The following is a 16,845-nucleotide window of genomic DNA, read 5'->3' as shown; positions in this document are numbered from 1 at the left end:
ACAGTACACTGACTGAACCGAGCCAGATAACGAACGAAACATTGACTCGTTCTCGAGTCAAGAACCGTTTCTGTCGGACGGCGTCAGATTCGAGAACCGAGGAGCTGATGATACTGCGCATGCGTGATTCAGACTGACACACAGCGCGTCTGAACCGAACTGGTTCCTTTTGGTGATTGATTCTGAACCGATTCTGTGCTAATGTTATGAGCACGGGTAAACCGAAGGCTTGAATCAAGGGCAATCATCGCCAATGAAGTCATTACGTCAAGCACAAAAGAACTGGTGAACCGTTTTCGGCAACCGGTTTATTGAATCAAACTGTCCGAAAGAACCGGTTCGCGGAGAAGAAAAGAACTTCCCATCAATACCGGTTATCCGAAAACCGATGCAACCGGTTCTTGACTCGAGAACGAGTCAATGTTTCGTTCGTTATCTGGCTCGGTTCAGTCAGTGTACTGTTTGGAGTAAATGAATTACTCCGGGATATTGGTTTATTTGAACTCAGAGGGAGTGTCACCCATGTTAAAAAAGTTAACAGCTTAAGTCATTTGTGGATTAATGCTTATTGTTGACACGAACCGTTTCAAACGATTCAGTTCGATTTGGTGAACTGGTTCAAGAAGATCCGGTTACATCGAGTGATTTGTTCGCGAACCGGATATCACTAAACTGCAGTGTTGTGAACCCGCTCCTAACAGACCCGGGAGAGAAGTCAATGCTGAATAAAGTCGTAGTTTTTGATATTTTTTGGAACAAAATGTATTTTCGATGCTTCAACAAATTCTAACGTACCCTCTGATGTCACATGGACTACTTTGAAGATGTTTTTATTACCTTTCTGGACGTGGACAGTATACCGTACATACATTCTCAAATGGACGGACAGGAAGCTCTCGGACTAAATCTAAAATATCTTATACTGTGTTCCGAACATAAACCTAACTCTCACGGAACGACATGAGGGTGAGTCAATGACATAATTTTGATTTTTGGGTGAACTATCCCTTTAAGTTGCAATAATATTTCACAATATTACTGTTTTTTTATGTATTTTGATCAAATAAATGCAGCCTTGGTGAGCATAAGAGACTTCTTAGAAAAAAAAATCCATCAGAATGGAAAATAATTATTTAAGGATATCTGCACATTTATTTGGTTCAGATAAAAGTGCAGACTGCTGATTTATGAAAATGCTTTATAATTCATGAAACAGTGAGCAAAAGGCCATCTCATACTCTACTGACTGAACTCATATCCATGTACACACACCAACAAAGCATGCGCAACCTATAATCCTCCGTAAATGCATGTTCACTAGCCTGCTACTGCATTCCTTTCATCAAAGTGTATTTGACAAATAAAAACATCTGCCAGATGACAGATTAAAGAAATAAAGTCGTGTGTATTTTGGACAAAACAATTATTTTAATTTGTCCATTTGCCAGGGACCGTTTGCCACAATGAAGGCAGCCAATTTAAAACATAATGTGCACTGTGCATGATAAAATAAATATAACTACAAATAAAAGGAAACTGCCATGTGACATTTTCATCTAAAATGAGCATTTTTATCAGGCTTCTATATTTATTTATTTCACTTTAATGACACAGAAAAGGACCTATACATTGCCATTAAAATTAAATTGCTGAACCTAAACATAGGAGCCTGATAAAAATGCTAATTTTTGAAGAACATTTCAGATGGCACTTAGAAGCTTTTCCATCTGAACTCTTCATATGCATAATGAACGAGTGTGTGGTCTTGGTGACCACTAAAGTGTTGCACAGGTATATCCAATGCTCTATTATACTAATTTAAAAATAGCCCAGTGAAATCAGTTTACACTGTGAACTGAGAGAAAGTTCCTGCTTATTTCCTTCAAACTCAGAGAGTGTGTCTTTGAAACCATTAGCAGTATAAACATTCTTATGAATCCACAGAAATTATCACAGGCTCTGGTGGTGAAAACGAACACCCCGCGGTGAAAAATTCATCAGAAAGAACGCAATTCACAGTTGTGTACAGAACAACTTCACCACATTTTTTAAATTAAACATACATCACAGTAGTTCATGACAGCATGCGTCTCAACCAAAATTAAACCCAGTTCTAGTTTATCTAAACAAAATGGAGCATAGAGGGATGACAGTGGCTTTCTAGGTGTAAAGGAGTCCAGTCTATTCTGATGCATATTTTTGTACATACTGCAGCAATAGTGCCTATTGTATTCTTGTATAAAATTCCCATTGTTTCTAGATTATTGTGTAGTGCTCAGATGCATTCTAAATGATTGCTCAAAGCTTAATGGACCAAAAAAACAATAACTAACTTATCACAAAAAAATAAATAAAATAAAATTACTGTGTTTGATCCTGACACCAAATGACCAGCTAACATTAATGGCCTAATCATATCAGCAGCACATGTGAACGTGTGAATGAGTACTAGTCAGGTGAAATCACTATCATACTAAATAGACTGTAAGACCAGACTGATTGCTATAAAAGGAGGGATGAAGTGCTTTCTATCTTTGGGTTCTTGTTAACAATGGTTACCTTCAAAGAAACACGTGCAGACATCATTGCTTTGCATCAAAATGGCTTCACATGCAAAGATATTGCTACAAAGAATATTGCACCTAAAAAAACAATTACCGGATCATCAAGAACTTCAAGGAGAGAGGTTTGTGAGAGCATCTGCACGCACAGTGAGGCCAAGACCTTTGGACAATGACCTGATGTCAAGAAGGGCAACAAAGAAGCCACTTCTCTCCAAGAAAAACATTAAGAACAGACTGAAATTCTGCAGGAAGTACAAGGATTGGACAGCAGAAGACTGGTGAAAAGTTATTGACTCTGATGAAGCTCCCTTCCGACTGTTTGGGACATCTGGAAAATCGATTGTTCGGAGAAGAAAAGGTGAATGCTACCATGAATCCTGTGACGTGCCAACAGTGAAACATCCTGAGACCAACCATGTGTGGGGTTGCTTTTCAGCCAAGGGAGTGGGCTCTCTCTTCAAAAACACTGCCATGAATAAAGAATGGTATCAAAACGTCCTGCAAGAGTGACTTCTTCAAACGATCCATGAGCAATTCTGTTATGATCCCTATATTTTCCAGCATGAGCACCATGTCACAAAGCAAGAGTGATAAAGAAGTGGTTTCAAAGATCATTACATTAAAATTTTGGATCTGTGGCCAGGCAACTCCCCGGATCTCAATCCCATAGAGAACCTGTGGTCAGCCCTCAAAAGGCGAGTAGACAAGCAGAAGCCCACAAATTGTGAGAACTAATAAGGCAAGAATGGATCACCATCAGTCAGGATTTGGCCCAGAAGCTAATATCCACCATGCCAGAGTGAATTGCAGAAGTTATGAAGAATATTGACTCATTATTATTTTAGCCAATATAAGCCTTTAAAACTTATGATATGCTTATCATTGTTTTTCAGTATACCATAGAAACGTGGAAAAATAATCTACAAATACTGAAGCAGCAAACTTTGCAAAACACAGATTTTATGTCACTGCCAAAACTTTTGTCCAAGACTGTATTTTTTAATAAATTGTCACAATAATATACTTTTTTTTTAAAGTTCTGTTTAAGGATGAAAACCATGGGTACTTGATCAAATGCATTAACTGTTAAATTATGCTTTTATTTTCCTCTTTCCAGCTGTTTCTGCCATTGTTCCTTTACTTTAATCATTTTACTTTAAAAAATTACATTAAATAATTTAATAAAACAGGCAGTCTATGCCAAGTAGTTACTTTAATGTTCCAATAAAGTCGTCAGTTTTTTGCTGGACTGAAAAAAGAAAAGCTATGTTGCATTGGCCGGGAATCGAACCCGGGCCTCCCGCGTGGCAGGCGAGAATTCTACCACTGAACCACCAATGCTCACATGAAAGACCAAAAGTCTGTCTAATAATCAGATAGAACGTATACATTTAAACTAACACTCTCAACACCCTTTTTATTCACTTCTCCAGTTCTGCCTTGAGTTTCTCGTAAACTGATGTCACATAAAGTACCTTACCTTTGATAGATGTGTTGTGAATGTGTTGAATTTAACAAAGGAGGCAGATTACCGCTGTGTTTTCTCCTTATTCTTTTATTGTTTGTTACTGTGTGTTTTCATTCTGCGAGTTGAGACAAAAATAGTGAATTCAATATTCCTGGGTGTCGAAACACGAAAGGGCGCCACAGGGGTGTTAGTGGCCTTAAGTATCTTGCATATATTGCATAATGAATGGGAAACGGTTTAGGGCCGTTTAGCTAAAAAATTCCTGGCCGCCATGCGGGAGGCCCGGGTTCGATTCTCGGCCAATTCCGCACAGCATTTCTTTTGTTAGTCCACTTCAGACAAACAAAACTTACCACTTTACTATAACAAATTAATACTTAGCTTACTTTAACAGCTTTTATGACAGCATGTTGATTTAACAAGTAGAATAAACAAAGAGAAGAAACTCAATGAAAAAGTGCAGTAAGATTTTTTTGTGCAGAAAAGTTTTTTTTTTTTTTAACACAAAACATAATTTAACAGAGAATGCATTTGATCAAGTACCCATGTTTAATAAACACAAAAAATGCGTATCAGTAAATAATGAAAAATTTAAAGGTGAAGCTAACCGCTATATTGCTAAGATAAAAGCTACAATGCTAAATCACCGGTGTAAGGATCTATAATCTCAAATCATAAACTGTCAGGATTTTATAATTACACTGATAACTCCATTGGCTAATAAAAAATAAACACTAGTAAGCACTGTTGCTACAAAATTATTAAAGTATATGCTACTAGGTGCAACATGTAGTTAAATACTATCTGACCCTGTAACATTATGAACAACAATGACTGAGGTCACATCTTTTCAAATGTAAATCACACATTGTGAATTGAAATTACTGGTCGTCCGATATATCAGCCGATATTTGGCATTTTTCAAATATCAGCATCTGCCAATAAGTTTTTCTGTTTGGCCGAACTGTTCGAGACAGGACTTTTTATTTTGACACGGTTAGAAGTCTGTCTAATAATCAGATAGAACGTATACATTTAAATTAAAATGTATACAAATAATAACAGTTCTGTCTAATACGGTTAGAAGTCTGTCTAATAATCAGATAGAACGTATACATTTAAATTAAAATGTATACAAAGTATTACATTATTAGTAATAGAAAGGCAAACATTATAATACTTTCTCATTTGCCGTCAGCATTCAGCAAATAGGCGATCTATCTAACGGTATGATCATGCGCATCTAGTCAAGGGCTGGACGATATGGCCAAAATTTATATCACGATATATTTCTTAATTTCGGTCGATACGATATAATTCCGATATCGATATGAACACTATAAAACGCCTCGTTAAAACTTCCAAGAACGCCCACAACACATGTCAGTGTATTAAAATTTATGAAAAATGAATTTGCCAAGTCTGACACCTCATTTAAAACCATTTAATATTTTTTGAAAAAAAAAAAAAAAACGTATTTTTTGTATTTAGCCTTCATACAAACAATAAATGTGAAATCACTGTCAAAAAAATCATTTCAGTCTCACCTAATTAAAAATTAATATCTTTAACTTCAAACTGTAGGCTAATATATACTACCAGTCAAAAGCTTTTGAACAGTAAGATTTTTAATGTTTTAATACAATCCTCTTCTGCTCACCAAGCCTGCATTTATTTGATCCAAAATACAGCAAAAAAAGTAACATTTTAAAATATTTTTACTATTTAAAATAACTGTTTTATATTTGGAAATATTTTAAAATGTAATTTATTCCTGTGATTTCAAAGCTATATTTCTAGCATCATTACTCTGATTACATGATCCTTCAGAAATCATTCTTATATTCTGATTTGCTGCTCAAAAAATAATTTGTTGAAATGAGCTGAGTAGGTTTCTTGATGAATAGAAAGTTTAGAAGAACATTTATTTGAAATAGAAATATTTTTAACATTATAAATGTCTTTATCATCACTTTTGATCAATTTAAAGCATCTCTGCTAAATAAAAATTTCTATAATTTCTTTCCAAAAAAAAGAAAGAAAGAAATTATGCTGACTCAAATCTTTTGAATGGAATAGTGTAATCAAATCAAATGTAATCAAAATGTAATGTTACAAAAGCTTTGTTTCAGATAAATGCTGATCTTTGGATCTTTCTATTCATCAAAGAATCCTGAAAAAAAGTACTCAACTCTCTTAAATATTGATAATCAGCAAATCAGCATAATAGAATGATTTCTGAAGATCATGTCAAGACTGGAGTAATGATGCTGAAAATTCAGCTTTGATCACAGGAATAAACTACATTTTAAAATAAAACAGTTATTTTAAATAGTAAAAATATTTCAAATTTAACTGTTTTTGCAGTACTTTGGATATAGATTGAAACAAATGTGCTTTAGTCAGTATAAAGAGTATGAAGAGTGCTCTTGAGTTGCTGCAGGAAAAAAAAAAAAAGCATGTTGCTGGAGCCGGGCTTAAATGCAAACTGATTGTCTGCCAGCAGGAGGCGCTGTGAGAGTGGCAGACCCAGCGGTTTCTCCAGTAACGGCTATAATCAAAGGAGCTGCGCTTATGAACGCTTCTTTATCAGTTAAAATGAAAATGCCTTCGAAACGTTTCTGAAAAACACCCGCGACGTGTTTTGATTTTGAAACGTGCAGTGCTCATATTTATTCAACGAAGTCAAACACCACAAATAAATCAATGTATGGGAAACACTGGTATATCGAAATATCGGAAATGTGTTTAAAAACCACCATATCACCGTTATTGAAAAAAGCCGGTTCCCTGATTAGCACTAAATCGCCAACACATCCTTAAAACAATTAGGGCTGGGCGATCTATCTAACGGTATGATCATGCGCATCTAGTCAGTAAAGCCGGTTCCCTGATTAGCACTAAATCGCCATCACCTGCTTCAAATGGATCGGCATTTAATAGACAGAGCCGTAGATCACTGACAAGCTACGCAATATCACGTTCATTATCGCAAAATCCTCCAGATGAGTTTTCTTAAATTTACTGTCATGAAAAGTCTTCAATACACGAAATGGTAAAACAAACGTCTTAATGATCATTTTAAGATGTCCTATATTTTGGGGATGGAAAAACATAAATCGCGATACAGCCTATCAATTATTAAACTTCACAATGATTTCATTAATGATTCCATGCGCTTAAGACTGCTTCAAAGTGATTCTCAATCAATAAAATAGTGCACATTTATGCCAAGCGATTGCTTATGAAATCGAGTTATGATGTTATGACGGTGTACTTTATGACCTTTATATAATATGTCTTAGATGGTTGAAAGAATGCATATTTTCTCTCTCATCTGAAGCATCAACCCAGAATAGTATAGACATTTCAAAATAAGAGTCCTGGTGTATTTCGGGCATGTTTATGAATAGAAGTCAATTTTTTTTGTTTTTGTTTGTTTTTTTCTGGGCATTATTGGTTTTTTGGTTGCACAATTAATTGTATTTAATTTAATTTCCATTTCATTCATAGTAAACTATTGTAGTTTCTGGCTGGGACGCTTCCCCACAGGAAGAAAGGACTAAAAACATTATTTGACATATATTATTCAATATATAGATTTTACTAGAATCAGTAAAATCTGTCTTTCATTCACTGAGAGAGACACTATATGACAAAGTAAGGAGAACTCTACCATTTAAATGCTGTAATTTTGCATAATTTGCAATGCATATAATAATGCATAATATTAGTATGCAATTAAATGTAATAGTAGCCTATGTAATTAAAATGAATTTCAATAAATTAAAATATTGTTCAAAATTAAAACAATAAAAACATATAGTAGACCATTTTCGTGCCATGGGTAATAGGAGGATTTTCCAAAGTATACTTCAAACCTGTGGGAAGCACTGGCTCTGCGTGACGGTAGGTTCGTGTGAATTGAATGCTGGCAGGAGAAAACTTCAGCTTCACTGAAGACACGTGGTCGTAAATTCATGATTTCAAATTATGCTGCGCTTTATGCATTTGCCCACTGTCATATTCATGAAATTTTTACTGTGTGCTGTATGTAAAATGAGTGTTACCTTGGCTTTATCTAATAAAATATGATCCCCAATGCACACAAACTTCCCAGAATACTGAGTGCCCTGTTGGTTACAGTCTACTTCCTTTTTAATTATATTTTTATTAAATATGTATTTATTTATGAAAAATATGTCATCTTAAGTATGTTTATTTTACACATTTATTTTTTAATCCATTTTCAAATGGTTTCAGTGCGAGATGCGGCTTGTGCACGCGCTTCAAATGTGAGTCAGACAGCAAAAGGAGACGGCAAAGAGTTGTTTTCTGCAACTTATTGCACTTTACTATTTTTAACGTCAAGCAATTCTCTGCTATATGCGTCGAACTAAAACTTTGACCTTTTGCAACGTTTTGATTTAAGTAACCTATTATAAAAACAATTCATATCCATAGCGCTGCAGAGGGCCACCACTTGCGATATTTCGATATATCGTGCAGCCCTAGTGATTAGCAGTGTGTTTACCTTGTGTAGAGCCAGGGGGTGTCCATAGCGCTGCAGAGGGCCACCACTGATTGGAACTATATCCATGCCGCACACAGGCTTTCAACAGCAATGACAGCTGATCAACAATTTCAGTAGGCTATATCAAAATCAATGACAGCTGATCAACAACAACAATATCATAAATCAAAATTAAATAAAAATATATATATATTATGCCGCACACAGGCTTTCAACAGCAATGACAGCTGATCAACAATTTCAGTAGGCTAGATTAGAGTGGATTAAATGCAGAGTAAATTTTACTCTATGAATCAGTAAAAGTAATCCGCCAATACGCGGGTCACTCTAACATGACGATGAGCCCACGTCGTGGCCAAAAGTTTGCACCTCCATCACAACGTGCATGACACAATACTCGTCAAATAACCACGTGCACCTCCATCACAACGTGCATGACACAATACTCGTCAAATAATAAAGCACTCACCCGTCACTTGTAAATAAAGTCCGTGCGTCTGTCACTCCATGTCCCTTTACTCGCATTAAGAAGTAAACACGACCAACAAAATAACTTGTTGTGCTCGGTGCTAGCTGTTAGCCACAAAACCTTTGCTGGCCTTTGTTAGCGAATCCAGTTTGGGTGTAGTAGGTCTTCCTTTCTCAGTTATTTCTCTTTTGTCTGCAAAAGAGCGCCTTGAAAAGTCGTTTTTAGTAAGTTTAAGCAACAAGATCTGGTGTAGGCGCCGACGACTGCGTCTGTTATTTTCTTTTCGATGTCATTTCACTTTCACTCACTGGGGTGGCACTTCGCTAGACCCAGAGAGGGCGTGCTGTGATTGAACGTCAAAATTTGATTGGCTGATGATTCTGTCACTAATGCTCATTACAAATCAGATGTGACCTCTTCTTCTTCTTCTTCTCTTAGTTAATGGCGGATTGCAAACAACTTTAGGTGCATACTGCCACCTACTGTACAAGAGCGTGTAACATCATGTCATTTTAAGTGTACTCATATTCCGCTCATTAATCCTGTATCATCATTAAGGAATTTAAATAATGCTTTCATGGTTATCTTTATTCCCCCTCCCTCTCCTCCTTGTATCCCCATCAGACTCCCGCCCTGCCTCCTGAACCCTGTCTTGAAACACCCGTCTTTCCACCTCATATATCATACAGTGTAATATGACATGCTCAGCTTTTTCTTTAACCCCACAGTTGTCACAATTCTCATTATTCCTTTTCCCCATTAAAAACAAGGTGCTATTCAGTCCTGTGTGATTCACTCTCAGTCTTGTTATTAAAATTTCTTCCCGCCTATTCCTTTCAAGATTCAAGCTTTATTGGCATGGTAAAAAAGTATCGTAACAAAGCAAAAACAAAAAAACAAATAAATAAACATTTAACACAAATATACATAAGAATAGAAGTATATAGCATATAAAGTCTATACCAAACCTTTCTTTATCATTTTTAATGCTAACAGACTTTTGTATTTTATAATATCCCCTTCTTTTCTTGTCTTCCTCCCACCATTTCTGCCATATTTCAATACCTTTCTTCTTAACTACTGCTTTCCATCACCTTTTCCAAGTGGTACTGGAACTGATATTTCTTTTTGCAATGCCTCTTTTGCTAATTTATCTGCACTTTCATTCCCTTTCACTCCCTCATGTGCTGGCACCCAACAAAACTGAACATATATACCACCCCTTTGTAATCTTAACAAAAAGTGATAGAGTTCTATCAGTAAATCTGTTAATGCATGAATTATTAAACCAAAGATATGTTTATTTTTTTTCTCTATAAAATATATAGTAATCATTTCTGATCTTACATTTAAATTAATAAAAGTAGTAGATATTGAAGAGTTGACAGCCATACAGAATTATGGGTAGGGGTCAAAAGTAATTAACCCCCAGTGACTGGGATGTAAAAACAAACCCTGAATGTTAAAAACTGCATTTAAAGATCACATCACAAAATTAAAGATAAGAGTGCATGAACAATTCACATCGACACAAGTAACATGATGCATGCAGATGCATGAAGTGAAGTACAAAATATTGGCTTATGATGTTACCAGGCAGGAGAACATACTTTATAACCATCTGAAAGGAACTGTAGTTAAAGGTAAGCCCTCCAAACACCCACATCACCTTCCCATGAACCACTGCTTTATGGGAAGCCCGGCCTAATGACTGTCCATCAGGCTTCACTTTAGACAGAAACCAGTACGGCTCAGCCGAAGGAACTTTTAAAGAACAATCTGGACCTGAGATGAGAAAGAAGCAGATAAGAAACTAGAATTAAACTACAGAGAAGTGTGTGTTCACTAGAAGCTGTGTGTCATATGCTCTAGTTTAAGACTCTGAAAGCTAACAAACACTGACCAGACCAGATGGACCAGAACTGACAACAACTTTATGTGTATTTTCAATAACATGGTTAACAAGTCAAATATCTCAGCCAAATATGCTCTTACTTTCCTTTAATTACAAATACTCTAATGAATCAGACCACAGAAACCTAATCATGACTGCGCATGTTAAAATTACTGAATATATGGTGATAAAAATGGCAGTAATAAAAGTAGCAGTATACAAATAAATAAATAAATAAATAATTTGCTGTTACATATACCATGAATTACTACAAATAAGCAACTACACTTTTTAAGGACAGACTTTAAAATGATCCAACACTGCCTTCTAGTGGTTAGTAAAAGCACATCTCTAAATAAAGAATAAGTTCACATCAAACCAAAGGGAGCAGTCTTTTCCAAACATTTTTCCAGTCATCTCCATCATAAAGACATTAAACAACTGCACGTCATCTTAGCATCTCAATAACAGACCTCCAAAAAGATGTCAAGTCCTTTAAAGTCCCCCTGCAGTCACTTATGTCTTAAAACTCAACTTTGATAAGCAAAATGACATTTAAACGTCGTGCAAATAATTTATTTATGTCATAAAACGCCATGAATGTTTCTTCACCCTTAAGTCATTAATTTTCGCATAAGCGGAGCCATAAATATGTTAAATATTAGTCCCCGCCACCACTCAAACACCCCAGCTCGGACTTTTTCTTCGCTTTTTCACTCATTCAACTTAAGTAGTAAACACTACACAATGCCAAGTGGTAATTCTAGATAAAATGTTATCTGAGAGTGAATCCCTGAGTGAATAAATTCATATTCTGAATGAATTATAGCGTAGAATGTGCGCAAAGATGCGCTCCCCTTGACCCTTATAAGACTAAAAATAGATATGAAAAGCCGCGTCACGAAGTTTGATGGTATTGATTACATGTTTGTGACGATTGTGACGAAATACAATTGAAACTGTACACTAATAAAATCTCCCTTTTTTGCAAGTGTATACATACATAACTACTAACACTGCATAGCTATATTTTAATACTTTCACCTCACGTTGAACGTGGATCAAAAAATGAACCAGCATATCACTGATAACCGGCAGGTGGCACTACTGACATAAGACATAAAACATAAGACTTGTGATTTTGTTATTGTTATTTATTTAGGTGGCTTTAAAGAATATTTATTGTTTTGCAATCACATGGCGTTTAGAAAATTAATATAAGGAAAATGCACAAATGTACACTACCTTTAAAAAATTTGAGTCTGTAATATTTTGTTTATGTTACGGAAAGAAGTAACAGTTATACGATGAAATATTATTACAACCTAAAATACCTGTTTTCTTTTTTTAATTTACATTAAAATGTAGTTTATTCCTGTGATGGCAAAACTGAATTTCAGCATCATTACTCCAGTCTTCAGTGTCACATGATCCTTCAGAAATCATTCTAATATTCTTATTTGGTGCTCAAGAAACATTTATTATTATTAATTTTGAAAACAGTAGTGCTGCCTTATATTTTTGTAAAAAAAAATAAAAAAAAAAAATAAAATAAAATAAAATAAATAATAATAATAATAATAATAATAATAATAATAATAATAATAATAATTGTGATTTAATTTTGAAATATAAATAAAAGTATTACATTCCTTCAAAAAAAAAAATTCATCCTTAACAGTAACTGAACAGTTGTGCGTGAGAACATTTAAATTGTCAAAACATCTGACAGTTTTGGAGACACTGTATACAGTTGTATTATAATATATATGTGTGTGTGTGTGTGTGTGTGTGTGTGTGTGTGTGTGTGTGTGTGTGTGTGTGTGTGTGTGTGTGTGTGTGTGTGTGTGTGTGTGTGTGTGTGTGTGTGTGTGTGTGTTTGTGAGACTGTATAATGATACTCACAAATAAAATATGTTAAATTCTGTATGATTGTATGCAGCATCTTTAAAAAAGTGTAACAATTTGTATCCAGATGTGGTCACCGCCTCAGGAATGGTTTCATTTCCTTTTGTTTCTGGGACAACCAGGCCACTGGACATGCAAGTGACACACAAATTAGACAGGAAAGACTTCCTTCCTTTGTGTTTACATGTTCCACTCAGCATGAGGACAGCTGTTGCTAAGCAAGCTGTAAATCTCTACTGCATGCACTTGGTGGACAACCACAGAGAGATGCAATGGACCAGACTCTGCACACCAACACCAACACACAAACACTCTTACTAAAATACATAGCAGGTCATCTGAAAACAAGGTCTATCCCCTTAAAAAGGCATAAAAGATAACACTTAAGAGGAAGAAGAAAAAAAGACAGAGAAAGGAGGGAGAAAATAGAGTGAAACCTGGACAAAAATACAAAGGTGCAAGAGGTATTTGTCATTCATTGTAGTCACAGACCATGTTTACCATGATTAAAGTTAAAGTTTACTGTTCATTTAACAGAACTGACCATAAGGAGTTGTTCAATTTTATGAATTTGATCATTTTGTAATACTTTTGTTCATGAGATTATTGTGTTTGCTGCACTCTCAACTTCAGTACACACGCACACACACACAAAAATCATTTTCATGTATTTTAATACTCAGGTTTCTCGAGTTTCTACTATGCATAATATCAATGCAAAGAGTCTGTCGTCAATCACACACACTGATCACACTGTGCTTGTTTTTAGACTGAACCGCATAATAAAAACACAGCAATACGTATATCAACGTAATTAAAACATGCCAGGGTTCACATATTGAACCCGTGTTTTAGTGCCACTCAGTGGACATTTCTCTTTGAAACTGCGGCAAAACGTGAACTAAGGTACATAAAAATGGTATTGCACAAAAAGTACAGAGGTATGTATTTTTATGAGAGCAGGTTGGAAATCTCTCAAGAGAACAAAGGCTGCTCTCAAACAGAAACCATTATTAAAAAACAACAAGGCCTTTAAACCATAGAAGGGAGAGAATAGCAACCCAAAACAGCTCTGACTGACTCCAGGAAAACAAAATGGACAAGATCAAACTGCAGTATCTCTCAAGTTATAAATCTCCCTCAAGTCTCTTCACAATAGTTAAAATAGCTTTAATATCCATAACATTAATGTCTATAAATGTCTTGAACTACACAAGAATGAGCCAAGTAATCCACAAACCCATGCTTATCAGAAAACAGTGCTATATTTCCCATTCTTTTTCTCCCAGTTAACCCACAAACATTTTCAAACCATTTAAAACACTGTGCCCCAAACACAAACCACATCTGGCAAAAACAGACAAAATTAACTGTCTGTTTTTTCAAAGCCAGCAATGTAAAGAAGTCAACTGATGTGTTTATTGAAACCGTTTGGAGTGAACATTGAAAGAAAGATTGTAGCTTTAATCATGACATGGAATTGAATACATTGGTAAATATTTTGCAATTGTCTTGTCTCAGACAAGAAAAAAATCCTATAATATAACTAATGAAATATTAGTACTGTTACACTACAACAGCACTGCCATTCTAAATGGAAACTGTGTCACTCTTACAAGAGGTGACAGGTCTATTCTTAGAATGTGTTTATTGTAGGATGGAAACTGCTGAATTAAATGGGCACTTGGAGACACAACATTTTGAGTTTTGTGGTTAACAACTGACTGATATGCCCTGTACCACATCGTAAATGTTTTTATTAGAGACACTCTTGCCAGCTCTAGCAACAGTTAACCTTCTGAAGCATTTATGTTAAAAGAGACAAAAACGTTTGCTAAAAAAGTCACTTACTCCCGTCTTCAAAAATACTTCAGCTTCTATTTCCGAAATAAAAAAGTGAGGTGTTTTCTCTAGGTTTGGGTTGTTCCTGTCCAGTAACAGTATACAGTATGCATTATATAGTAACAAAATATTTAATTAGTCTAATTGTATTGGTCAGATTCATACCATAGTGACATTTTATGCTGCCCACACATCACACGATTTTAGCCCTGATTAATCGAGATCACCAATCAGTGCCGATCTTAGACTTTTGGGGGGCCTAGAAGACTTTGTGAAAAAACTTTGTGAGGGGGCCCCTGTCAGTGTGTTCAAAAAATAAAAATACAATATACAATAAAAAAATATATATATATATATATATATAAAATAAAAAGTTGCTAAAGTTGCTAACGTCATTCAATTAGGAGCAGAGAATGATTCTCTCACTTTCTTTTTTTGTTTTATTAAAATTAAATGACAGAGACAGCAGTAGGTTTTTAGGCTGCTGTCACTTTAAGACAGAATGCATAGATCTAAAATACTGACAAGCATTCAGTTACTCTCCTTACTGTTTATGTTCATTAACAAGACATAACTGACTGAGTTAAAGTAAAAACTCACTAAGACTGACATTTTTACATATTTTTATGTATATCTCACAGCCATAATCATTAAATCATCTTTGAAAGCAAGGAGGCCCCCTGGTGGTTGTGGGTCCCTACACAACTTGCGTACTTTGCATATAAGGAGGAAAACCTGAAAATTTGTCGTCATTCATGTCAATCGGTTCAGGCAAATCTGTTTTAATTCATGTAAGTGATAATTGCTATGTGAATTATCAAAGGTGCGATCTAAAGGGTGCATTGCAGATGCCCAAGAGATATTTAGCATGTTACGTCCCCCATACACTACACAGTTTCTAAAGAGTCCTCCCCTCAGACAGCATGCCAAATACACATAACCTTTAGTCTGTTTATTATATGTACTGTAAGTGTGAACTTGTGAAAGTATGAATGTGATTAGTATGAATGTAATCAGATTTACTACTTTAGTAATGTTGTCAGTATGATGTGATCTATAACATTTGTTGCGTCGTTTTAATGTCACACAGTCATCTGGGTACTTTTTGCTCATGAATACTGTGAATTCAGACATTCTACTCTTTTTCTACATAAAAACTGTTCAAAAGTTTGGGATCAGAATTTTTTAATGTTTTTTTATAGGAGTTTCTTATGCTTATCAAGGATGCATTTATTTGATCAAAAATACAGGAAAAAAAATAATATTGTGAAATGTAATTACAATGTAAAATAACGTTTTTTTCTATTTTGATATACATTAAAATGTAATTTATTCCTGTGTTGCAAAGCTTAATTTTCAGCATGACTACTCCAGCCTTCAGTGTCACATGATCCTTCAGAAGTCATTCTAATATACTGATTTATATCCACTACATACCTACCTTTAACCATGGTTTTTGGTCCAGTTTGAGTGATTTTTGCTATTTAAAATGTGATTTTTAAAACAAATTTAAAAAAGCACCTGTAAACTTCTGTACACTGGAAAACACATGGATTACCATTTGTCTACTTCAAATTTCTTTTGAGAGAAATAAATTATTTTTTCTATTTTTACCCAAAATAGGGTGGATTGCCCATTATTGAGCACTATAAACACATGTAATGTCTGTTTCATTCATACTGGAAGCCAGAAGGCGCCCTTGTGCAGGAACTCCACATATGCATGACAGAAATAAAAGAACTGATGGCACCGATGTGACTGAATAAAAAGAAGACAGAAACGTTTTGAATGAAGAAACATGTAGACAATAAACACTTGCTGCAGCAATATACGGTTTATCTGTGTTCTTCAAGCCATCTTGGTTATTTTCATAATATTTTCAAACATAAGTGTAAATAGTAGCAATACAGATAAAAGACAGAAAGGCATTGTTTGTATGAATAGTAGATGTGGTACAAAAGGTAATCCGGCAATTTAGTTCATTCACCAGTGACTGGGGTTTCATTATTTGATCTTCAGCTGAGAAAAGCAGTTCCCAAAAGCCAAATAAATACTGCTGTAATAGTGAAACAACCACTCCCTGAGGCTTGGGAATACAAGAGAGCAGTGACTTTTTAATGTTATCTGTATTAAGGACAGTTAAACACAGTCCACAAAGGGTCTCAG

General features: G+C 35.1%; 1 non-coding gene and 1 pseudogene across 1 annotated transcript; both read right to left on the bottom strand.

Moving 5' to 3' along the window:
- Positions 1-16,130, bottom strand: part of LOC109065427 — a 146,659-nt pseudogene extending 130,529 nt beyond the window's left edge.
- Positions 3,835-3,905, bottom strand: trnag-gcc. The gene has a single exon. It is a non-coding gene; the product is annotated as a tRNA-Gly (tRNA).
- Positions 16,131-16,845: the final 715 nt, after the last annotated feature.

The sequence above is a fragment of the Cyprinus carpio genome, chromosome A13 (genome assembly GCF_018340385.1).
Source record: "Cyprinus carpio isolate SPL01 chromosome A13, ASM1834038v1, whole genome shotgun sequence".
Classification (NCBI taxonomy): domain Eukaryota; kingdom Metazoa; phylum Chordata; class Actinopteri; order Cypriniformes; family Cyprinidae; genus Cyprinus; species Cyprinus carpio.
This window is presented reverse-complemented; position numbering and strand designations above follow the sequence as displayed.